Source organism: Callospermophilus lateralis, chromosome 10, assembly GCF_048772815.1.
Source record: "Callospermophilus lateralis isolate mCalLat2 chromosome 10, mCalLat2.hap1, whole genome shotgun sequence".
In the NCBI taxonomy this organism is placed as follows: domain Eukaryota; kingdom Metazoa; phylum Chordata; class Mammalia; order Rodentia; family Sciuridae; genus Callospermophilus; species Callospermophilus lateralis.
The window spans coordinates 40,566,377-40,592,789 of NC_135314.1; the positions used below are offsets into that span (position 1 = coordinate 40,566,377).

General features: G+C 40.4%; 2 pseudogenes; one reads left to right on the forward strand and one right to left on the reverse strand.

Annotated features, from left to right (window-relative positions):
- Nucleotides 1-283: 283 nt before the first annotated feature.
- On the forward strand, nt 284-12,290 carry LOC143407792 (5-hydroxytryptamine receptor 3E-like; annotated as a pseudogene).
- Nucleotides 5,506-6,193, reverse strand: LOC143408684 (large ribosomal subunit protein eL6 pseudogene; annotated as a pseudogene).
- Nucleotides 12,291-26,413: the final 14,123 nt, after the last annotated feature.

The window sequence follows — 26,413 nt, forward strand, 5'->3', positions numbered from 1 at the left end:
TAGGACATCAAGCCAGGAAGGAGGGAGGGTGGGAGACAGAGCGTTCCACTCTCCAGGAACAAATATATACCCTGGAGTCACACCCCCATGACCTGCCTCCTCCAGCTATACCCTACCGCCTAAGTTACCACCCAATTAATGCCTATCAGGGGATTAATGTACTGATTGGGTTAAGGTTCTCATAACCCAATCCTTTCACATCTAAGCCTTCCTGCATTGTCTTACATATGAAATTTTGGGGGATACCTCATATTTAAACCATAACAAGGTGAGGCAGAACATTATGGTGGAAGGGCATGATGGAGATGTGCTGCTCATTCATGGTAGTCAGGAAGCAGTGACAGAGCAAGGGCAGCCCTTCCTGGAAGATGCACCCTTCCACAGTATGACCCTCATGACCGTCCCCTCCAGCCATGCCCCACTTGCCTACAGTTACTACCCATTTAGTTCATTCAACCTGGGATTATCTGATTAGGTTATAGCTCTCACAATTCAATCATTTTACCTCAGAATATTCCTGCACTATCATAGGAGCTTTTGGGAGACACCTCATGTCCAAACCATAATAATAGTTTACCACAATTTTTAAAATGTTAATATTTTAGCCAGGCATAGAACTTCTAGAAATGAAAAAAAATAAGATTATCAAAATTTAGAACTCCATAGAAATATTAGAGAGCAGTTTAAACATGGTTGAGGAGAGAATTTGTTACCTAGATGCTAGCTCTGAGGAAATCATTAGGGACCCAGGTAAAAAGGTAGAAAATAGGAAAGAGAGGTGTTGTAGGAAGCATATGGCTCTCCTAAAATATTCATGCCCTAATCTCTGGAACCTGAAAATAGGTTAAATGGAAAAGGTGGAATTAAGGTTGCAGATGGAATCAAGTTGTCTAATTAGCTGACCTTAAAATGGAGAGATGAGGGCTGGGGTTGTGGCTCAGTGGTAGAGTGCTCACCTAGCACGTGTGAGGCCCTGGGTTTGATCCTCAGCACCACATAAAAATAAACAAAAATAAAGGTATTGTGTCCAACTACAGCTAAAAAATAAATATTTTTTTTAAAAATGGAGAGATTATTCTGAATTATCCAGGTAGAATCAATGGAATCACAAAGAACCTTTCTTATAGGTGAAAGAGGAAGAGAGAAGAGAATGAGAACCAACAGTGTGAGAATGACAGTCAATGTTTCTAGTTTTGAAGATGGAGAAATGAGACAATGAACCAAGAAATGCAGGCAACCTTTAAAATCTTAAAAAGCAAGGGAATGGATTTTCCCCTAGAGCCTCCAGAAAGAATACAGCCCTGATGACACTTTATTTTAGTCCCATGAGACCCATTCAGATTTCTGGCCTACGGAACTGTAAAATAATAAGTTGTGTTTCTTTAAGCCACTTAAGCTTGTAGTTTGTTACACAACAGCAATAAATAACTAATATAAGCTATTAAAAGGCATTTGCAATAGAAAGAATCACTGGGTATTATGATGCACACCTGTAATTCCAGCTACTGGGAGGGCAAGACAGGAGGATCACAAATTCAAGATCAGCCCAGGCAACTTAGTGAGAAGTAGTTTCAGAAAAAATAAAAAGGACGGGGGATGTAACTGCATGGTAGAGTCCTTGCCTAACATGTGCAAGGCCCTGGGTTTGCTCCCCAATCCTGGGAAAGAAAAAAAAGGGGGGGAAACCACTCCAACATATTTCTAACCAGAGAAAGAATAAACCAGGCACAGTGGCACACACCTGTAAGTCCAGCTACTCAGGTTGAGGCAGGATGATCACAAGTTGAGGCCAGCCTAGACAACAAGACCCTCACTCAAAAGAAAACAAATAAAGCTGGGTGCAATGGCACATACCTGTAATCCCAGTGGCTCAGGAGGCTGAGGCAGGAGGATAGTGAAAAAGCCAGCCTCAGCAACTTAGTGAGGCCCTAAGCAATTTAGGGAGAGCCTGTCTCTAAATAAAATACATAAAGAGCTGGTGACATGGCTCAGTGATTGAGTGCTTCTGGGTTCAATCTCCAGTACCCTAGGGGAGAAAGAGAAGGGGAGAGAAAGGGGGGTGTGGGACATGAGAATATAGAATAGAATAGAGCAAATGCAAATGGTTTTAAAGAGCTAGAAATGTTCCAGAATTGCAGCATTGAATGTTCAGACTGAGGGATGAACACCAAGGTCTGAACACAATCAGTATAAAGTGTCTATAACCACACACAGTGTGGTGAAATACCCAAGACTAAGACAAAGTCTAGAAGCAGACTGAACTTCAAGTCTAGGCAAGAACAAGATGACCAGTACACGCCTTCCAGGGAGGTTATGAATGTCAGTGGTCAACCAATGCTATCAGTATTCAAAGTTGGGTGCTACGTGTGGTTCATGACCCTTTAATCTGGGTATTCCTGGGTCCTGGTACATGCTCATTGAAGAATTTAGAAACAAAGAAGATAGAAGGAAACTGGTTCCCTAGGGAGAAATGTCCCTTCTGCCTTGTTCTCAATCTTCTGTTTCAAGGTAAGAAAGGGGCCATGATAGGGGAAGAAGAAGAACCCTCTGCAATAGGAACATGCTAGAAACTTCTTTCAGTTTTCCAACTCCTAGAGATTATCTAAAATAGGCATAGTTATTTAATAAGTGTATTACTATGATGCCCCGTAGAATCTCCTTATCCAAAAGAGAAAATCCACTTCCTGATATGTGCCACACCAGAGTAAGCACTTCTATTTTTCTTCCTACGAACCATCCACAATTGTCTTTTCTTCCACTTACCGTCTGTGTTCATCTTTCTGTGCACAGTGTAATTCTTTCCATCTATAGGTATGAAACCCACCCCACTGTAGCAAAGTGGCCACCTACTTTAGCCATCACTTTCCTACACACCTACTAGATCCAAGTGCTGTAGATAAGGTCGATGCCAGAGGGCAGCAGGTCAAAGGTGAAAGTAGACTGCTTCTCTTCCAGGAAATTAACATGGCATAGTGGAAAGAGCATGAGATTTGGAGACAGACAAACATGAGTTTGAATCTTGGTTCCTTGCTTTTCTAGCCTTGTAACCTCAGGTGAATTGCGTAACCAGTTTTCTCATCAGTAACATAGAACCTACCTTTCAGGGTGGGGAACATTCGAAGAGAGAAGAGTATGCAGCATGGTGCTTGGTATCTGATAGGTGCCAATAAAATTCATCCCTCCCTCTAAGGTGGTCACATAACTTCTGGATAAGTGGGCACTGGAGAGGACTGAACCAGAGGTGGCTTTAGAAGCCAGTACAAAGAAGATAAACAAACTGTACATCTGGTCCAGGAAGTAGAAAACATTATAAAAGCTCCTCTGGGCACTTGTAGAGCAAGGATCAACAAATGAATACTCAGTGCTTCCAGAAAGATTCAAGGATTTGTGTGGAGAACATTGTGACTTTGGGAATGGATATGCCATCTCTGTCACTCAGAGTTGTTGCACCTCCAATCAATTTCCATCTGTAGAAAATTGAAATCTTTATTAGTCAGAAGAGGGGAGCAAGTGACACCTCAAAAGCCTCAAACTAGAAAGCTGATAATAGGGCTCTGCAGCGAAGAGGGAAGAAGGAAGGGAAGGACGGTCCAGGAGAATACAGATGTGTTTCTCTTTGAGGCCTCCAGGCTGGAATCCTATCTGATGCCTGTCACTGTCTTCGGGACTCAGTTTGCATACAAATTTGGGCATGCAAAGCATAGAGATAAAGTATAAGAAAGTAGGTTGATGCTCTAACTCAGCTCACCACATTAGCTTCCCTCACTTGCCTCTCAAGCCTATTCTCCTTAGCCTTGGCAGGAAGTGCCCAGCACCTGGAACCCTCTCAGTGCTCCCTCCCACCCTTCCCCATCTCATCCGGAGGGAGCGTGTAGCACAGCAACAGACAAACCTGGACCAGCTCAAATTCAACTGCTGCCCCTTATTACTGTCTAACCTTGGGAAGTTACTGCTTCTTGCACTTTAGTATTAATTCATTTATCATATGAGAATAAACATAGTATCTACCGCCTCCTAGAAGTGGGGAGTAGAAGAGTGGTTACCAGAGTCTGGGAGGAGTACGGATGGAATAGGTGGAACAGCAAGGATGCTTAGTGGGTACAGGGGTGCAGTTGAATAGGAAGAATGACTTCTAGTGTTCTCTAGCACAGTATGGCAATTATGGTCAACAACAATTAATCATATATTTCATAATAGCCAGAAGAGAGGATTTTGAATGTTCCTGACACAAAAAAATGATAAGTGTCTGAGGTGAGTAATATGCTATCACATTGATCAGATCCTTCCATGTTGTATATGTCTACTGAAATGTCACACTGTATTCTATAAATATGTATCAATTAAAAATAAGCTAGGTATGGTGACACACACCTGTCATCCAATCTACATGGCAGGCTGAGGCAAGAGGACCACAAACTAGAGGCCAGCCTAGGCAATAGCAAGGCCCTGCCTCCAAAAAAGTAATTATTTTTTTAAAAATTAATTATTTTAAATTAATTATTTTTTAAAATAAAAATCAAAACTATATTTCAAAAACAATTGCTGACTAGGTATGGCAGGCCACACCTATAATCCCAGCAATTGGGGAGGCTGAGGTAGGAGGATCATAAGTTTGAGGTCAACCTCAGCAACTTAGCAAGACTCTGTCTCAAAATGAAAAATTAAAAGAGCTGGGAATATAGCTCAGAGGTAGAACACTCCTGGCTCAACCTCTAGTAATCCCCCAACACACACACACACACACACACACAAACACACATTGCTGGTAAATGTAGTATTAACATATGTAAATAGCAAATATTATGTTATAAAGTTATTTAAAATGATATCTCATAGAGCTTTGGGAGGATTAAATGAAGTTATCTCTTTAAAGGGTTCAGAATACATCTGACATATTCAGTGCTGAGTACATGTCAGCTCTGGTTATTATCATGGCTGCTCCCTGCCCCACCTTGGGCCTCCTCTCGTAGGAAACACAAGAATTCTTCCCTCATCTCAAATATTTGGCATCCATTACAGGATGGGGCAGTACTTTCACCATCAACTGCTCAGAATGTGGCCAGCATGGGGTGGTGAGACTGTTCTGGATTCAATGTTTTCCAATCATCAACTTCACTGTCCCTGTCCGAGTCAACATCTCCTACAGGATATCTGCCATCCAAGATGTGGTCAGTGCTAAACCCTCTACCCTCTTTGGCATTCTAAGGTTTTCCAAGTAACTGTCAAGGTGAGCCCCAGAGTTCCTAACCACACTGTAGCTTCTTCCACCACTGTTACATGGCAATTCCCTTCATGGAGAATCTCAAAAGCTCTATCCAGCTCATGGGCATAAGAGCCCATAGAAGAGACTTTCTTTTCTTCTCACCTAGGGTTTTCTACTCTGGTTAGATGCCAGTGTCCAGGATCCACACCCTGAGGTTCTGATTGGCTGGAGCCCAGGGATTGGTTTTCCTGTCTTTGTTGTTTTTAACATATCTGCTCTTCAATTAAGTTCTTGTAAGAAATTTACAACACCAACTTGTGAGGATAAATTCCATTTGTTAAAGCAAAAACAGATTGCATGTAGCACTGTAGCTGAGGAATAACTTTGGCTTTTGGTAAAATTTGCAAGTCCACAGCTTTCTGATCAACCTTGAGCTGCTTGAAAATTTCGTATTTCTCTTCCTTTGTGTGGAAGACCTCACATTCCTGGTGCCTGGGCTTCTATAGCTTTCTTCCTGAAGTCAGCATCAGTGCAGTGTTTTGAGATTTTCATGATTCTGATAACAATTTTTGTAGAGGCAATGATGACAAAATTCTGATGTGTTCTAGGAACTGGAGTGGGGATCAAACTGCAGCAAGCCCTTGCTCAGCTGCCTTAAGAAAACCACTCTTCTTCCTCTGTGTACCCTGTGAGGATGACCAAGATGGTCCCAGGAATGATCTAACACCCAATGCTGACTGGAAGGTTATCTTGGCATGGGTCAACAACTCTCACAGCATACATTCAGGAGGATAACATCTAGAAATTTTGTGAAGATTGATACCACCATTCTTGCCACCACTAACTAGTTTTGAGACAGTAACTAGAACATTCTCCCTTTTCTTCTCACTCTTGGATTTAGCAGCTGAGTATTTCCTCTCATACATGGCTTTTCTGGAATACATAGCAGATTGGGGAGTATCTGCCAATTTTTTTAATTAGGACAGGGTTTCAGCAGCAGTTTTTTTTTAAGTTGTTAATGGATCTTTATTTAATTAATTAATTTATTTACATATGGTGCTAAGCATCAAACCCAGTGTCTCACACACGCTAGGCAATCACTCTACCACTGAGTCACAACCCCAGCCCTTTTTAACATCACCAATGACAAAAACCTTCTGGTTTCAGGTTTAATCTCCTTAGTGTTCAACATCTTGAAGATGAGAAAGAGAACCAGGCATTTTTAAGCATCCCAAGTTATTCAAAGATAGCTGGGCATGGTGGTACACATCTGTAATTCCAGCAAACAAGAGGCTGATGAGGGAGGATTGCAAGTTTGAGGCCAGCCTCAGGAGTTTAGGAAATACCCATCTCAAAATAAAAAATTTTAAAAAGCCAAGGACATAACTCAGTGGTAAAGTTACATCCAAGCCCCAGTAACACACACACACACACACACACCCATACACACACAAACACGCTCTCCTGCCTGCTACAAATTCTCCTGCCCAAAGCCCAATTTGATCTCTTTTGATCAAATCTTTGTCCTTGATCCATAATTTTGGCTTTGATAACAGCATCATGTTTATATACCTGAGAAGTTGGTAAACAAAAATGGAGAGTGGTTGGGGGAGTGATGAACAGAAATTTTACAGGCAAACATGCTGGAAACAGGAAATTCTTTTGGCAGGATGAACAGAGATAGCTCATGTCATCTTTCCTGTGGCTAGAAATGGTATGACATGCACATTATTCTCTCTCTTCCCTATAGCTGGGAAAGATTTTAAACAAAGATATAATTATGACCTTTTTATGTACCCAACCCACATAGGAAGGAGAAATTGAAAAATCTGCAACAATGATGAGAAGCTTCAACACACTGCTTTTGAAAATCAAATAGAGGACTAGGGGAAATAGCTCAGTGGTAGAGCAATTGCCCAGCATGTAGGAGGCCTTGGGTTGATCCTCATCTCATCAGGGGCTTAAAAAAAAATAACAACTCAGACAGAAAAAGAATAAAGATACAGTGACTTTTAAAACAAGATTAATAAACTTAATCTGAACCAGGCATGGTGGCTCATACCTATAATCCCAGCTACTAAGGAAGCAGAGGGAGGGTATCACAAGTTCCAGGCCAGCCTGTGCAAGTGAGTGAGACCCTGTCTCAAAATAAAATCAGAAGGTCTAGGGGTGTCGCTCAGTGGTAGAATTGGAGACCCTGGGTTGAATTGCCAATATTGAAAAAACAAAATAAAAGAAAACACACACACACACACACACACACACACACACACACATACATATATATAAATCTCATAAACATTATCAAACTTTGTGCCAGTGAACATGCATAGGCTTTTCTGACACATAAAAGACTATTCCCCAAAATTGACTACACTTCTTCTGGCCACAAAGAATATCCTAACAAAATTGAAAAAGCAGAAATTGTCTAGATTGTATTCTCTGACTACAAAAAAAAAAAAAAAATAGTAAATAACTACAAAAGGACCCCTCCACACACACCAAGAAAACCTTATTTCTTGGGATTTTAAAATTAAACTTCCAAATATTTGGGGCTGGACTGGCTCTAGCTCAGTGGTTCCTTTGACAGAGAATTTACAACCAAATATTTGGGGCTAAAGAGAAAATAAAACAATTAAATAGAAATTATGAACTAATTAGAAATGAAGAGCACAATATAGGAAAATCTATGAATATAATGAAAGCATAACTCAAGTGCAAATTTTATATTTTGAGTGAATTGATTAGAAAACAAAGTGGGAGTGTGGAAAATAAAAGTAAAAGTAAAAGAATTAAGTTTCCAACTTGAAAAGACAGATTGTAGGGAAGAAGGGAGCAAAGAAAACATAGTAACAACCACTAAACCTTGCTCTCAAAGTTCCCACACCCATGTGCCCAGCTAAGATTCACCATCTGGAAGTTTATTAGAAATGCCCTGGAGGCCTGGTGATAGAGCGTGTGCTCAGCTTGTACAGGTCCTTGAGTTGGATCCCCAATACCACAATGAAAAAGAAATGCACTTGATCTGGGGCTCCACCTAGGATGACCAACTGTCCCATCCTGCCCAAAACTGAGGCGTTCTCAGAAAACATGGGGACTTGCAATACAAAAACCAAGAAAATTCAAGACAAACCAGGAGGAGTTAGTCACCCTACCTAGGAACTAAAATCTGCATTTCAATATGATCCCTAGGTGTTTTCTATGGATGGTGAAGTTCAAGAGGCACTGATCTTATACAAACTTTCAGTTAATATGCATAGAGCACCTTGTCTTGGCTATGTTTCCACAAACCTCAGCCACTAACATTTGGAAGTGCCCTGAGACTAAACAAGACCACCCTGAGTTGTACAAATCTTTTTTTTTTTTTTTTTTTTTTGGTACTAGGGATTGAACTCAGAGGCACTCAACCATTGAGCCATATCCCCAGTCCTATTTTGTATTTTATTTAAAGATAAGATCTCACTCTGTTGCTTAGTGCCTTGCAAGTTGCCGAGGCTGGCTTTGAAATTGCAATCCTCCTGCTTCACCCTCCTGAGCCAATGGGAATATAGGCATGTACCACCATGCCTGGAAATTTTATTTCTTTTCTTTCTTTCTTTCTTTCTTTTCTTTTCTTTTTTTTTTTTTTTTAATGGTGCTGGGGATTGAACCCAGGGCCTTGTTCATGCAAGGCAAGCACTATACCAACTGAGCTATATCCCCAGCTCTTGGACAATTCTTGAAAACATTTTCCAGAGGAGATGACCAGCATGGAAAGGAGAGCTGGTCACCACAATGATGGTGCCTGGCATCCACCAAGCTCTTGGCTTCAAAGAACCCAAGGTCTTATACAAGAGAGACCAAAGAAAGGGGTGTGGAAGACACTTAAGACCTTGCTAGGTACTAATACATAAAAGCTTCTGAATAACATTACAGTTTACAAAATCTTTCCATACACTCAATTTCATTTAATACCCACCACTTCCCTTATCTAACTCTAAGAAAATTCTAGCTCAGAGGCTAAGTTACTAAATTCAACTCTGAATTTCATTCCTACTGCAGAAAGGAGAGGTTGTCCCTGAACATCAATAATTTTCCACTCAAGTGGGAGAGCAGAAGGTTGACATTTAATGAAGAAATAAACACAAGGAGGTCCAATTTTATCTGAAATTTTGATTTCTTAGGGAAAGAGGGCAATTTAGCAAAATATTAAGGCTCCATAAATTTGGAAGTCTCAATGCATAGATGTTCATTACATTATTTGTTTAAACTTTTCTATTGGATTGAAATATTGCATGACTTTTTGAAACAACAAAGCAAAGGCAGGAAAAAAATAATCCCAATACATATTGAGCTCTCACCTCTCTTCCACCTGGATGGGTCTAGGTCTGGGATAACCCATCTATCAGCTGAAACCCAGAGGACTGTGAGAGCACCAAGGAGATCAGTATGGCAGCCAAGAACCTGTAATCTCAGTGGCTTGGGAGTCTGAGGCAGGAGAATCTCAAGTTCGGGGTCAGCCTCAGCAACTTAGCAAGGGCCTAGGCAACTCAGTGAGACACTGTCTCTAAACAAAATATTTAAAAAAGGGCTGGGGATGTGGCTTGGTGGTTAAGCATCCTGGGCTCAATCCCCAGTACCAATAAATAAATAAATAAATCTTATGGATGTTGAAATATTTTCCATAAATATTTCAATATGACCAGCATGGAAAGGAGAGCTGGTCACCACAAAGATGGTGCCTGGCATCCACCAAGCTCTATCTTGTTCATTACCATCCCTAGCTCCTAGAAAAGTTCCTGATATATGGTAGGCCCTCAAAACTATTCGTTGAACAAAAGGGTGGGAAAGGGGCTGGGTTATAGCTCAGGGGTAGAGCGCTCACCTCACACTTGTGAGGTACTGGGTTCGATCCTCAGCACCACATAAAATAAATAAATAAATAAAGATACTGTGTTCATCTTAAAAAAAATAAATCTTTTAAAAAAAAGGGTGGGAAAGCAAAGGCAGTTGATCCTCCAGGAAATCATATCCTTGGAAAATTATTTGGATGGTTCTCCCTTTCAGTGGATAACATGTTGCTGGGTGTGGAGAAAAAAGTGTGAGAAAGAATAGACAAGTTCCAAGACATTATTCAGGTGTGCGGAGAATGGGAGCTCCTGAGCATCAAAAAGACTGCTCCAGTGGCTGGGGATATGGCTCAGCGGAAGAGCGCTCATCTAGCACATGCGAGGTCCTGGGTTCAACCCTCCACACCACATAAGAATAAATAAATTAAATAAAGGCATTGTGTACAACTACAATTAAAAAAATACATATATTTAAAAAAAAAAAAAAAAAGACTGCTCCAGAGATAACCGAGGGTGCCAAGCTGTATGATCAGATCGTATTCTATGTGAGTTTGCTTTTTCCTTCCCTGTTTGCTTCTCCTTTTGCCTGGAGTCTGTACCACATGGGTATTACTCCAAGTTTCAGGGTCTTTCAATCTTGACACTTGTGCCTTGAAGGAGGCCAAAACCTTTCTCCTGGATTCCCAGCCTAACTCTCTGAAGGCTTATGGCTGTGCTCACCTTCTGTTGGCAGGTTCTATTCTGGATTGTGAGGCTACACTCCATATGGCTGCTGATCCCAGGGCCCTATCAGACCATGAAGAAGACAGACCGAAACTGTCACTGCAATTCACAGAAGCAAACAGCTATCTATTCCTAGATTTGAGATTTCTCCCAAATCCCATATTTACTTCATTCCCTCTCTTCCCCACCAGGTGGCCATCAGATGCAGGCCCAGGCTCTATGTGACAAACCTCCTGGTTCCCAGTGGCTTTCTGATGGCCATTGATGCCCTCAGTTTCTACCTGCCAGCAAAAAAACAGAATTGTGCTCCATTCAAGATGACCCTTCTGCTGGGTTACAAGGTCTTCCTGCTCGGTCAGTGACATGGCCCTCATCAGTATGGCCCATTCCACTTTGCATAGAAGCAATGGCAGCAGGGGACAGGGAGGGGCCAGAAGAATCAGCTACTGCTCCACTTAAGTGGGGAGGGAGGCTTCTAAGGAAACACTGTTTTTTGGGAAAGAGGCTTAAAGAAAGTTTAGAAATGAAGCTGAAGAAGCCAGTTGTGGTGGCGTATGCCTATAATCCAAGGGCTTGGGTTGCTGAGGCTGGACACCTGAGATAGGGGAATTGAAAGTTCAAAGTTAGCCTCAGTAACTTAGCAGACCCTATGTCAAAAAAAAAAAAAAAAAAAAAAAAAAAAAGAAGTTTTTCTGGTCCGGTGGCTTGGGAGGCTAAGGCAAGAGAATCACAAGTTCAAAGTCAGCCTCAGCAACTTAGCAAGGCCCTAAGCAACTTAGTGAGACCTTGTCTCTAAATAAAATATAAAAAGGACTCAGGTTAAGTGTCCTTGGGTTCAATCCCTCCCTGGTGAAGGAGGAGAAGGAGGAGGAGAAGGAGGAGGAGGAGGAGGAGGAGGAGGAGGAGGAGGAGGAGGAGGAGGAGGAGGAAAAGAAATGAATCTCTCCAGGTTTAGTATAATTTTCTTTGCCCTCAGAAGTCTACTTTGCCCTGTGTCTGTCCCTGATGGTGACCAGTCTGCTAGAGACCATCTTCATCACCTATCTCCTGCACCTCACCTCCACCCAGCCCCCACCCATGCCTGGGTGGCTCCACTCCCTGCTGAGGCACTGCACCAGCCCAAGGAGGTGCTGCCCCCCCTGAAGCCCAGAAGGAGAAGAAGGGTCTGGACCTCAGGTCCACCCACCTGCCTGGTGAGGAAGCCAGCACTGCCCACTTTCTCTTCCTGTTCCTCCACTTCTCTTCGCCTGCCTCCTCTCCTGTCTCCCTCCCTTCCCAGGTGAGCCCTGCACTCCCCACAGGGGTGAAGGAGCCAGGAGACTTGGTGGAGAAGGTGTCAGGTACTAGGGAGGCGGAGCTAACTGGGTGCCCTGAATCAGCAAGAGCCCAGCAGGAACTGGAGGCCCAGAAGCAGCACTTGATGAAACTGTGGGTGGAATTTAGCCATGTATCTGATGGACACCCTGCTCTTCCATCTCTACCTGCTCTTTATGGCCTCCTACATCGTCACGGTCATTGCCCTCTGGAACACCTAGAAATCATGTCTCTCTGTTCCTGTAGATCCCAACCCAGAGCTGCTTCTGGACTCCTAGGGCCAGCCTCATCTTTTCCCCTTTTTGAGCACCAACTGTCATGTCCCCAAAGATTAACAATTCCACCTGTCCTAACCTAGCCCTGCTGCTTGTTATATCTCAGACATTTTCCCTTATTCCTGCATATTTGTGGGCTTCCCTCAGTCCTACTGCATGGTTCTAGATCCCTTAGGTCTTCTGAATACAGCAGGTTCGACCCCACTCTACCCACCAATTTGCCTTAATAAATCAATTTGCAGAGATCTCTGGCTCTTTGTCATGTTATAGGGTAGGAACTTAATTATGCAAGACTGATAGTCCCAAAATATCACCTGTGCATCCCTCTGCCTGTGATAAAGCTTTAATGTCATTAATGGTGACGCTTTCACCTCAAGTCCAGTGTGTCAATTTTTCTGTTGGAGAAGTTTTCTTTCTCTAAGGTATTTTCAAAGACATGTTTTCCTATTAGTAGATTCTTTCAATTTACTTTTTTCCTTATCTTGTACTAATTCCATCTTAATACTCTCCTAGGGCTGGGGATGTGGCTCAAGCGGTAGCGTGCTCGCCTGGCTTGCGTGGGGCCAGGATTCGATCCTCCATGCGGCCCGGATTCGATCCTCAGCACCACATACAAACAAAAATGTTGTGTCCGCCAAAAACTAAAAAATAAATATTAAAAAAAAAATTCTCTCTCTCTCTCTCTCTCTCTCTCTTTAAAAAAAAAATACTCTCCTAAATTCTTCTCTTTCATTTGATTCCTTTTCTTATTTTCCTAGTTGAATTTTCAAAACATTCTCATTCTTTCTATAAATTTTCCTTTGAGATCAGCTTTAGCTCTATTCCAGAGGCTTTATGATAAGTTGTTCTCCTTTCATTACTTTGTAGATAAATCATAATTTTTATTTTTATTTCCATTTCCTCTTTGATCTAAAGGCTAGGGGGTGGGGTACTGGGAATTGAACTCAGGGGCACTCAACCACTGAGCCACATCCCAGCCCTGTTTTCTTTTATTTGGAGACAGGGTCTCAGTTGCTTATCACCACGCTAAATTGTTGAAGCTGGCCTTGAACTCGTGATCCTCCTGCCTCCACCTCCCTAGCCGCTGGGATTACAGGCATGTACCACTGTGCCGGGGGAGAGCATGAACTTTACATTTATTATTTTTTTTAATTTATAAAGCTTTCTTTCTGGATGAAAACATGATTGATTTTGTAACTGTTTCAGGACATTTTAAAAGCATATGTCCTGCCAGCATATGGTGGCATGCCTGAAATCTCAGAGACTAGGGAGGCAGAGGCAGGAGGATCACAGATTCAAAGCCACACTCAGCAACTTAGTGGGGCCCTAAGCAACTTAGTGAGACCCTTTCTCAAAATAAAAAATAGGGCTGGGGATGTAGCTCAGTGGTTGAGTGCCTTTGGGTTCAATCCCTGGTACAAACAAACAAACAAATGCATATGTTCTCAAGCTAGAGGTGTAGCTTAGTGCTAAAGCACTTGCCTGGCATGTATGGGTCCAATCCCCAGCGCTACGAAAAAGGAAAAAAAAAAAGTATATATATTCTCTGTTTATATGTACATCTATTAAACAGAGATTATTGGTTGCATTATTCAAATCCTCTTATATCAAAGCTTACTTTTGTCTATTTGGACTGTTAAAGATCTGAAGTTATTTTATTCAAGTTCTCTGGGCAATTGCCGTTTTTCTTTTTGTAATTGACTGTTAATGCTGCATAAAAATGTATGGTTGTTGTATCTTTTTGAATCATTTGATTTTATCCTTAGATAATGTCACTATTTGTTCTGTTCAATGTGTTTTGCACATGATTTCCATTTGATTCATAGCAATGTTGCAAATCTTTGCTTTTGCCCAGCATATTTTTGCACATCTCTTTTATTAATTTTTTTTTAACCAGGGATGGAACCCAGACCTTTTTTTGTATTTTATTTAGAGACAGAGTCTCACTTAGTTGCTTAGGGCCTTGCTAAATTGTTGAAGCTGGCTTTGAAATCGTGATCCTCCTGCCTCAACTTCATGAGTCACTAAGATTACAGGCATGCACCACCATGCCAGGCTCTCTTATTAATTCTTGATTAATTTTTGGAAAGGTAATAAATACACGAGGTACAACATCAAAAGACATAATATGACATAGAGTGAAACACAAGTCTCCTTTCTAACTTTGTTCCCAGCCCCTTGCTAGAAACAACCACTGTTATTTTCTTGCATATCTTTCAGTTTCTTTAGTCCACCTTGCCTTGCCTCTTTATTTTAGCTGCATATTTGGCAAACAGCATTAGTCTAGTTTTTATCTAATTCAATACCTTCTTTTAATAAATGAGTTCAGCCTGTTCACATGCAGAAAAAAAATGGTGCATTTGAGGGGACTGGGGTTGTGGCTCAGCGGTAGAGCACACGCCTAGCATGTGTGAGGAGGCCCTGGGTTCAATCCTCAGTATCACATAAAAATAAATAAAATAAAGGTATTGTGTCCAGGGGAAAAAATCAAGGAGAGAAATGAATTACAGTAGATGGGGTAGAGAAAGAAGATGGGAGGGGAGGGGAGGGGGGATAGTAGAGGATAGGAAAGGTAGCAGAATACAACAGTTACTAATATGGCATTATGTAAAAATGTGGATGTGTAACCGATGTGATTCTGCAATCTGTATTTGGGGTAAAAATGGGAATTCATAACCCACTTGAATCTAATGTATGAAATATGATATGTCAAGAGCTTTGTAATGTTTTGAACAATCAATAAAAAAAATTAAAAAAAGGTATTGTGTCCAACTACAGCTAGGAAATAGATATAAAAAAATGGTGCCCTTGATTTCATATTTTCCATGTACTTTATGTTTACCATATACATTCCTTGGTGCTATTTTCTCTATTTCCCCCCCTTTTTCTGGTTTAGTTTCTGTTCATATTTTTCCTGCTATAAATTTGAAGTTCTACAGTATCTCTTAAATTTCTGCTTATGATTATCTTCCTAACAGATAAAATTAGGACTCTATTTTTTCATTAATATATCAAAACTAAATTTTAATTCTGTTTTCCCACTAAAATGTTATATTTGCCCATTCTTCCCAACCCCAGCAAAGTGAAAACTAAAAGAGAGTTTTAAAAACATTTGCTTCCTAATTTGCTTTCCCTACCTTTATTTCAACACTCAGGATCTATAAATAGAGTTTAAACTTTTAGTATTAGGGTATTGCTTTTTTTCTTACATTATGATTTCATTTTCAAGAATCCTTTTGTTTAAGTCATTTTCCCATTTATGCCATAGATTTAACTCTTTTTATATTATGGAAAATTTTTTTCCAGAAAATCAGGGAAGGTAAGTGAATATATTCTTCAAAATGCAATGATGAATTAAGTAAAATGTCAGGAGATCCAGACAGCAATCGTTTATCTGAGTATTTATATTTGACTTTGATTGCTGGGGAGTAAAACTGTGCACCACAAGTCACTACAGAAGAGGAAGAAGGAAGCACCACTATCTTGGTGATGTACCTCCCCAAAAGTTCATGACTTCTTCAGTTCCCATTGCAGGAGATGAAGAGTACATGCGAATCTTACTTGTTTTGACACTTTGGTTGGGGGAATGAATGTGGTCCTGTTTTTTGTTTGTTTGTTTGTTTTTTTTTTGTGTGTGTGTGTGATACTAAACACATGGATGTTCTACCATTGAGCTACATCCCCAGCCCATTTTAATTTTTTAATTTTGAGATAAAATCTTACTAAGTTGCCCAGGCTAGACTTGATCTTCCAATCCTTCTGCCTCAACCTCCCAAGTAGCTGGGATTATAGGCATGCTCCACTGTGTCAGGATAACCTTGGTCTTCTGTATGCTTCTGTATAAGAGAACTGGATATTCTCTACAGCAGTCTTCTCTTCATGCAATAGTATTTTGTTAACTAACCCTCTCATCCCCTCCCCAGAGGACAACCCCTTGTCCCACTATACTAAGAATCATAGGGTTAGGGTTGTGGCTCAGTGGTAGAGTGCTCTCCAAGCATGTGTGAGGCACTGGGTTCGATCCTCAGCAACACAAAAAAATAAATAAATAAAACAAAGGTATGAAAAATTCCCCTGTTGAAAATAAATAAAAGAATCATGATATTTTTCTTACTCAGGTCACATATAGTCCTTTTAATCCTATGTAAATGATAAAGACAATTTTCCATCATTCTTTTCAAGTGACCGGCAGGGACTGTTCTCTGGACCATGGGATGATCTCATTGTGGCTGGATCTGGGTCACATTCTTTATATCTGATGATAAGAAAAACAGTTTCTTCAGGATCGGAAAGCAGAGATGGTAAAGAAAGGCATCTGCATGGCCTTTACTGAAAAGTTCCATGCCACTAAGAAATTTTATGGGGGTTGGGGTTAGGTGGCTTAAGCGGTAGCGCGCTCGCCTGGCATGCGTGCGGCCGGGTTCGATCCTCAGCACCACATACAGACAAAGATGTTGTGTCCGCCAAATACTAAAAAATAAATATTAAAATTCTCTCTATCTCTCCCTCTTTCTCACTCTCTCTCACTCTTTCTTTAAAAAAAAAAAGAAATTTTATGGATCAAGGGGTAACTCTCTCATGACTAGAGTTTCATCCACAAGTATGCATATAATATATGGAGATGTGGAACGCCTCATTATTGTGGACATTGCAAGATAATTTTTTTTTTATCCTTGGGATTGAACCCAGGGTGCTTTGCCACTGAATTATATCCCCAACCTTCTAATTTTTTATTTTGATATAGAGTCTTGCTAAATTTTTGAGGATCTCACTAAGTTGTTGGGTCTGTCCTCAAACTTGCAATCCTTCGGTCTCAGCCTCCCAAGTTATTGGGATTACAAGTGTGCCTGCAGGAGAATTTAAATGACAGGGAAGGTATAGATTGATTCAGAAAAGTAGGAATGTTATGAATGATTTGAACTACATACTGTATCCTTTCCATGGAAGCCTCAATTCATGGTGCAAGGAGGAAATTGCTATCTTCAAGCACTTTCTCAAGATGGTTAACCTTCCCCAGACCCAAATGACTTTTACATCAGTAAATTATAGTTCCACATTTTTCATCACTGGCCTTCTGATTCAGTGGCCATATTGGAGTCAGCCTACCAAATTCTTCTTCAGAGTTTATCCAGGAAATTTTACCATGACAACTATTTATGACTTCAGAAATAACTGAAGAATGTAAAATGATGATATGAAGAACAGTTTCTTCAGGATCTTGGGGTATTGATGGGTCATCCCAATAAGAAATGGTTTCAGAGGTTCAGTTAGACAACTCCATAGCTCTGGGCCCAAGATGAGGGGGAACATCATGACAGAAGGGTGTGGCAGAGGGAAATTGCTGGGTTCATGATAGCCAACAAGAGGATAAAGAGAAGGAGAGAGAGAGAGAGAGAGAGAGAGAGAGAGAGAGAGATTCTTTATGATACAAAGATCCAGTTTCTCTATTTCTCTCCTCTTTCCCTTCTCCAATCTAGTAAACTTTGTCATTTTTACTGCCTCCTGGGTAACACATTTCTCAAGTATTTTCCTCAATCAGAGTACTGGGTATATGCTCTGAATCCCTAAAACTGTCTTTTGTGTGGTAGATAATGCTTTCTCTTTTTTTTTAACATTTATTTTATTTGTTTATTTTTATGTGGTGCTGAGGATCGAACCCAGCTCCTTGCATGTGCTAGGTGAGCGCGCTACAGCTGAGCTACAATCCCAGCCCAAAAAACGCTTTCTTGCTAGGTAGAGATGGTATGGGTATAGAATCACAGCCCACCCCACTCTCATTATCTACATCTGTTATTCTAGTTTCCAACATCTTAGATGAGAAATCAGAGCTATTCTGATTCTCTCCCCTGTGAAAGGACATGTTTGTAAGAATTTTTAATTATCCTGGAAATTAGAAATTTCACTAGACTGTTTCTACATGTGAATGCCTCTCCATGAATCCTACCTATGTCTTGGTGGCCCCTTTCAATATGGATATTCAAGTGTTTCTTCTGCTTAGGGAATTTTTTTTCCTAGGATTTAATTAACACTCTCTTCTTTTGTTCTTTTTCTGTTCTGGAATTTCTGCTATTCATAGGTTAGGTCTCATGGATTCATTTTTTTTTTTTTTTTCATTGAATCCAAGCTATATCCCCAGCTCTTTTTCTTCATGCTTTTGCTTCCTAATGGTTTGGCTTTGTGTTATGACTAATCTTTCAGACACCAATTCTATTCTCAGTAGTGACCAATTCTACTCTCACTTCATATATTGAATGCTTTAATTAAAAATAAGGGTCTTGGGGTTGGAGTTGTGGCTCAGCAGTAGAGCACTCGCCTAGCACGTGCGAGGCCCTGGGTTCTATCCTCAGCACCACATAAAAATAAGTAAATAAAACAAAGGTATTGTGTCCAACTACAACTAAAAATAAATAAAAATTTTTAAAAAATAAGGGTCTTGGGGCTGGGGCCGTGGCTTCGTGGTAATGCGTTTGCCTAACACGCGAAAGGCACTGGGTTCGATCCTCAGCACCACATAAAGGCAAATAAATAAAATAAAGGTATTGTGTCCAACTACAACTAAAAAATATTAAAAAAAAAAAAAAAAAAGCATGGGTCTTGCTGGGCACAGCAGCCCACACCTGTAATCACAGCAGCTCAGGAGCCTGAGGCAGGAGGGTCACGAGTTCAAAGCCAGCCTCAGCAACAACGAGGCTGTGGCTCAGTGGTTGAGTGCCCCTGAGTTCAAACCCGGTACCAAAATAAATAAATAAATAAATAAAAGTAAAAATAAGGGTCTTTAAAAACCCATGTAAATACAGTGATCTTGTAATGCCAGATTTGTGGGACCCCAACAGACCTCCAGGATCCGATGCAAGAGTCTTTATTGCAAGCTCGAGCCTGGACTCACAACAGTTGGACTCCAACGCAGTGGTCCCAGGGAGTGAGTCCCGGTCCTTTGTTCAGTGAGGATTTATAGGTTTTGGGGGGATACTCTATGTGTCACAACCTCACACAGCAAGTCATTCTATACCACGGGAAAATCAAACAATAACATTGATTAGCACATTCACTGGCAGGAACAAGTTGGGTAGGGGTGATTGGTTAGTTCAAGAGGGGAATTCGTTTGAACTGATTGGTTTAAGCCACGAAAAGTGTATGTGCTAAACTACATGGTTTCCCAACATTGATAAACCACCATAAACTACTGTGGGGTCATCTGGCATCCCAGGTATTTTCCCTGTCTCATGCTGATTGGTGGTTGCTAGGGGGTTGCTATGGGTCCTCACCTAGCCTGAGTCAGGGACGCCTGGAACCTGCAGACAAACAACTCAGCAGGGTGGGTATGTGCCTAGGAAGGCTCTGTGGGTTTTTCCAAGGAGAAGGGTCACACCCCCTTCCTTAGGACAGGCCTTGAGGTAGAAGCTGCTGTTATTTATTTATTTTCAAAAATGGAGTCACATCAGTTTCTCAGTCTCATACTAGACAAAGGCACTATAAACATACATTGGAGAGAAGATACCCTCTTTAACAAATGATCCAGAGGGGCTGGGGATTGGCTCAAGCGGTAGCGCACTTACCTGGCATGCGTGCGGCCTGGGTTCGATCCTCAGCACCACGTACAAACAAAGATGTTGTGTCCGCCAAGTACTATAAAAAATTCTCTCTCTCTCTCCCTCTCTCTCTCACTCTTTCTTTAAAAAAAAAAAATGATCCAGAGAAAACTAGAAATTCATATGTAGAAAAATGAAATGTGATCCCTATCTCTCACCCTGCACAAAATTCAACTCAAAGTGGATCAAGGACCTAGGCATAAGACCAGAGATCATGTGACTACTAGAAGAAAAAGTAGGCTCACCTCTCCATCACGTCAGCTTAGAGACTGAATTCCTCAACAAGAGTCTTAAAGTGCAAGAAGTAAAACCAATAAATGAGATGATATAAAACTAAAAAAATTCTTCACAGCAAAGGAAACAATCAAGAATGTGAAGAGAAACTACAGAATGGGAGAAAATCTTTGCCACCTGCATCTCAGATAAAGCATTAATCTCCAGGATATACACAGAACTAAAAAAAATTTAGCACTCCCCCCAAAACCCAAATAACCCAATCAATAAATGGGCAAAGTAACTGAACAGACACTTAATAGAAGAATCAATATGATCGGTCAACAAATACATGAAAAAAATATTCAACATCTCAAGCACTTAGAGAAATGTACATTAAAACTCAGTGAAATTTCATCTCACTCCAGTCAGAATGTCAATTATCAAGAATACAAGTAACAATAAATGTTGTCGAGGATGTGGGGGAAAAGGTACACTAATACATTGCTGGTGGGACTGCAAATTGGTGCAAACATTCTGGAAAGCAGTATGGAGATTCCTCAGAAACCTTGCAATGGAACAGCCCATCATTGGACCCAGTTATCCCACTCCTCAACATATACCCAAAGAACTTAAAATCAGCATACTATAGTGACACAGCCACATCAATGTTTATAGCAGCTCAATTCACAATAGTTACGCTATTGAACCAACCTAGGTGCCCTTCAACAGATGAATGGATAAAGAAAATGTGGTATGTTACTCAGCCATAAAGAAGAATGAAATGATGGAATTTGCAGGTAAATGGATGGAACTGGAGACTATCATGCTAAGTGAAATAAGCCAATCACCAAAACTGAAGCCAAATTCTCTCTGATATGTGGATGCTAACTTACAATAAGTGGGGTTTGGGGGAATAGAAGTTCACTGGATTAGACAAAAGGGAATGAAGGAAGGAAGAGGGATGGGAATAGGAAATACAATACAATGAGTCAGACATGACTTTCCTATGTTCATATATGAATACATGACCAGATGTAACTTCACATCATGTGCAACCACAAAAAATGGAAAGTTTACACAATTAGCAGAGTTTAAGTAAAACAGGTTACTCTCCATAATGTGGGTGGGCCTCATTCAATCAATTGAAGTCCTTCAGAGCAAACTGCTGTTTTCTGAAGATGAAGGAATTCTGCCTCAAAACTGCAACATAGAAACCCTCCTTGTTTCCAGCCTGCTGGCCTACCCTGCAAATTTCCCGCTCAAGACCATAATACCAATTATCTCCTGAATTCCAGCCTGCCAAGTCTTAGCCTGTTCTATAGACTTAGTCCCCATCATCAGGTGATCCAGTTTCTTAAAATAAATGTTTCTCTCTCTGCTCCAACCTTCTGAGTAAGAAAATCCCAAATCTTATTCAATATTCTTGAGATACATACTAACCTGGAACTCTACAGGGATGGCAGTTGCAGGCAATGCAGTTTCAGCTTAGCTAAATGACATGATACAAATCTACAACAGAGTAGCCCATGTTGACCTGGAAATTCTGTAGCTCTAAACACTACTTTCAAGCATAATTTCCAAATAAATAGCACTAAAAAAAACCCAACTCTGTGTGCATATTATTTCTTTGGAAAACCCTGGCCAAACAGTTGTTCTGAGCCTCCCTTAAATAAATTGTCAGGATTTTTGCCTGATTATTGATTTTGTGTCCCCTCAGCACCTACAAAGTTCATGTGTGTGAGATTCTCCTGAAGAGCAAACCATCTAAACTGTGGACAGCCTAGAATAGTTTCCTTTTAACAACCAGTGATCAAATGTTTTCTTCCTGCTGCAGCACAGGAAGGCATTTCTCAATTCCCAGGTCAATCCAGAACAAAGAAACAATCTCTCCCACCTGCAGGAACTAGAAATAACTGAGCACATGAGTGCAGCTCCCCTCAGCATGACATGAGCGGGTAGGTCCTCTAACAACCACAGCAGAGAAAGAGCAGTGAGGGGCAGCTCTTCCTCAAGTTCACAGCTTCTGCCTGCTGGGCTTCTTTGGAGGACTGTGAAGTTCTCTCTTTACACCAGTCTGAGAGAGACAAGCTGTCTTTGGGAATAAATTAAAATCTACTAAAGCCAGGCACAGTGGCGCACACCTGTAATCCCAGCCGCTTGGGAGGCTGAGGCAGGAGGATTGAAAGTTCAAAGCCAGCCTCAACAACTTAGTGAGACCCTGAGCAACTCAGCAAGACCCTGTCTCTAAATAAAATATTAAAAAGGGCTTAGAATGTGGCTCAGTGGTTTAGCACCTCATTCCCTGGTACAAAAAAAAAAAGAAAGAAAGAAAGAAAATACTAAAACTAAATTATAGTAACATTTGCTCATCTCTGTAAATATATTTAAAAAAAAACCCACCCTGAATTGTAACCAATAAAATTATATTGCATGTAAATTGTATCTTGAAAATACTGCTTGGATTGGAGATTAAGGAGAGGTAAAAACTGAATGTGAGGGGCTGGGGTTGTGGCTCAGTGGAGAGCATTTGTCTCCCATTGGTGAGGCATTGGATTTGATCCTTAGCACCACATATAAATAAATAAAAATAAAATCCCATCAACAACTAAAATTTAAAAAAAAAAAAACCCTGAAGGTGACATGGAATCATGATCTAATCATGAAACAGAAAAGTGATATTAAGAGGGAAATTGTTGGAATTCCAAGAAAGTCTGTAGTTTACTAAATATTGTACCAATTTTTAGCTTCCAGGCTTTCATGATTGTACTATGGTCATGTAAGTTGTTGACATTAAGGGAAAAGCATATTATCCAATTAATGACTGCAGAATTCTATTTAAATCCATTAGATTAAGATGAATGTGATGTTCAAGTCTTCTGTGTCCTCACTCATGTATCTGCTTGATCTACCAAATACTGAGAGAAATATATTTAAAATGCTTTATGATGATATGAACTTGTCAATTGTTTCCTATTGTTGTCATTTTTTACTTAATATGTTTTGAAGCCTTATTTAAGATGCATCCTTTTAAGTATGTTACTTGAATACAGTATATTGCTAAATTTTATTTCTTGGTCCAGTCTTTAGAAGAATGATAAATGTTTTAGGTAGAATATTTTAACTGTAACCTACTTGCTGATTTCTATGTATAAGTAATTTCGCACTTCATTTTTATAACTTTACAATTGAGACATTAATATTATTTTATATCATTAGCTGTATTTAGATTTACTCACACATTTAGTGTTTTCTTTACTAGATTTTCCACTTGTATTTCAGACCCTTGTTCTGGAATTTTCTCCTTCCACTTCAGGTATATCTTTAAACACTTTCTGCAATGGTGGAAATATTCTCTATCTGCATTGTCCAATATAGTGGCCACTGGCCACATGTGGCTATTGAGAATTTGAAATGTGACAAATGTGATTGCACTGCTAAATTTTTAATTTCATATAATTTAAATGTAACTAGCTTTAGGGGCTTAAAGCTACCACATGGGACAGTGTAACTTTAGAAGTTCCTCTAGGCTCAGTAAGCACTTGCCTAGCATGCAAAGTATTGTAAAGCAACAAATATTTTGAAGATGTTGCATCATTGCATTCTGGCTTCCTTTGTTGCTCTAGCATAGTCAATCTATTTTTATTTCCTTTTATGGAACATGTATTTTGTCTTTGGTGTTTTGCAGTCAGCAACAGTGTTGCTAATCTGAGGCTCCACCAGATTTAGGATCTCCTTTCTCTCCAGGCATTGGGAAAATCAGGCTATTTCTCCTGTTGACTCTTGAGGAGGGAATTCCCACAACAGAATTCTTGGCACTTAGTGATCCATCTATAAGGTGACCAACCATTTCAGTGTGCCAGGGACTGAGGGGCTTCCCTCAATCTAGAACACAGGATTGCAGTGCTGAAACTGTACAGTTCTGGGAAAACAGGGATAGTTGATCATCTATCCATTTCTCTTCCTTCATACCACAGCCTTCCCCTCGGGGGAGACTAGATAAAAAGTAGTCCCTGCAGGGCATGGTGGGGCATGCCTGTAATCCCAGCTGCTCAGGAGAATGACGTGGAAGGATCACAAGTTCAAAGCTGCCCTCAGCAACTTAGGGAGGCCCTAAGCAACTTAGCAAGAGCCTGTCTCTAAACAAAATATAAATAAATAAAATATAAAAAACAGTGGAGATGTGGCTCAGTGGTTAAGCATTCCTGAGTTCAATCCCTTGTACAAAAATAAAATTAAATTTTAAAAAAGCCAGTTCCTGTATATGTATCAAGGGTTCCCTGGGGGAGGGGGGGGGCATATAACCTACCACTATTTTGACACCTATAGGTAGAATCTGGGGAGAAAACTTAGACAAAAAATTTTATGACATTGGATTTGGCAATGCTTTCTTAGATATGACAATAAAAGCACACACAACAAAGAAAAAAACAGCTTCACACTGCCTGCAATCCCTGCTCCTTCTGGACTTGAGACCCTGATGCTTAGGCTGACTTACTGGGCCATTCTTTTTCCTCTGGGTAATGAGGTTTCAGGAGCCCTGTTGTCATTCTGAAGTCCAGTCCCATCCAAGAAGCTCAACCTCTCTTCGAATATACACATGTCTGGATCTCAGGGCAGCCATGAAAAATTATTTCTCACAGAGCCTCTAGCCTCCATGTACATCAAGGATATGGCTGGTTCCCACTTTGAAGTCCCGAAATGCTCCAGATTAAAAAGTACCTCAATTGTCTATGACAATTGTTGAGGAGGGTGGTGCATAGCACAGAGACAACCTCTAGGAGGCAGTGTTGCCTAACGCCAAAGCCCCCTGTCCAGCATTTCACCTGTGCCCAAAGTAGTGTATTATATGTTGATGGCTTTCTTCTCCTTCCTCTTTCCTTAAGTTTTTAAATTCCTTTCGAAAAAAACCCGACCTATTTCAACTGATGAAGAAAATTTAAAGGTTTATTTTTTTCCCTCAAGCCTCATATAGAAAACAAAAGATTGTTATATCTCTGGAGCCTAGTGTATTTTTTTAAGAACTCGGACTTTTTTTTTCTCTCTCTAATTTTATAGAAAGCTAGGAAATAGACCGTGTGTGGTGGTGCAGGCCTGTAATCCCAGAGTCTCAGGAGGCTGAGGCAGGAGTATCACAAGTTCAAGGCCAACCTCAACAACTTAGTGAGGTCCTGAGCAACTTAGTGAGACCCTGTCTCAAAACAAAAAATGTCAAAAAGGGCCGAGGATGTGACTCAGTGGCTAAGCACCCCTGTGTTCAAACCCTGGTACAAAAAAAAAGAAAGAAAGCTAGGAGATAGAGGTAAAAATTCAGCTACTCCATAACATATTTAGATCTCTTGACTTTCAGAACTATTCCAGACCCAAAAATTACCTAGGGGGCAGGGGGAGCCAGTTCCTGAATATGTATCAAGGGTAGGGGTGGAGCACATAACCTACCACTATTTTGACATTTATAGGTAGAATCTGGGGAGAAAAAAAAAAAACTTAGAAGAAAATATAGAGGAAAAACTTCATGACATTGGATTTGGCAATGCTTTCTTAAATGTGACAATAAAAGCACAGGCAACAAAGGAAAAAAATAGATCAGTTAGCCTTCCATTGAAACGAAGAATGTTTGTCTATCAACAGAATCAAAAAAGACAACCTATAGATTTGTAATCATATATCTGATAAGGGATTGATGTCCAGAAGGTACAAAGAGTTCCTACAACTCAACCAAACAACCCAATTAAAACATTACCAAGGGACTGGAACATATATTTCTCCAAAGAAGATATATGATTTTGTTTCGTTGTGTTTTGTTTTTTGTGATGCTGGGGATTGAACCCAGGGCCTTGTGCATGCAAGGCAAGCACTCTACCAACTGGGCTATATTCCCAGCCCTCCAAAGAAGATATATAAATAAGCACATGAAAAGATGCTCAACATCATTTGTCATTAGATAAATACAAATCAACACCACAATGAGACCACCTCACATCCACTAAGAGGACTATTATATCTTTTTAATATATATATATATATATATATATATATATATATATATATATACATATATTAGTTGTTGATGGACCTTGATTTTATTTATTTGTATGTGATGCTGAGAATTGAACTCAGTGCCTCACACAGGCTAGGCAAGCGCTCTACCACTGAGCCACAACCCCAGCCCCTGTTATATCTTTTTAAAAAGAAGAGTGTTGGTAAGGATATGAAGAAATAGGGACTCTTGTGCATTGCTGATGGGAAATAGAAAACATTGCAGGT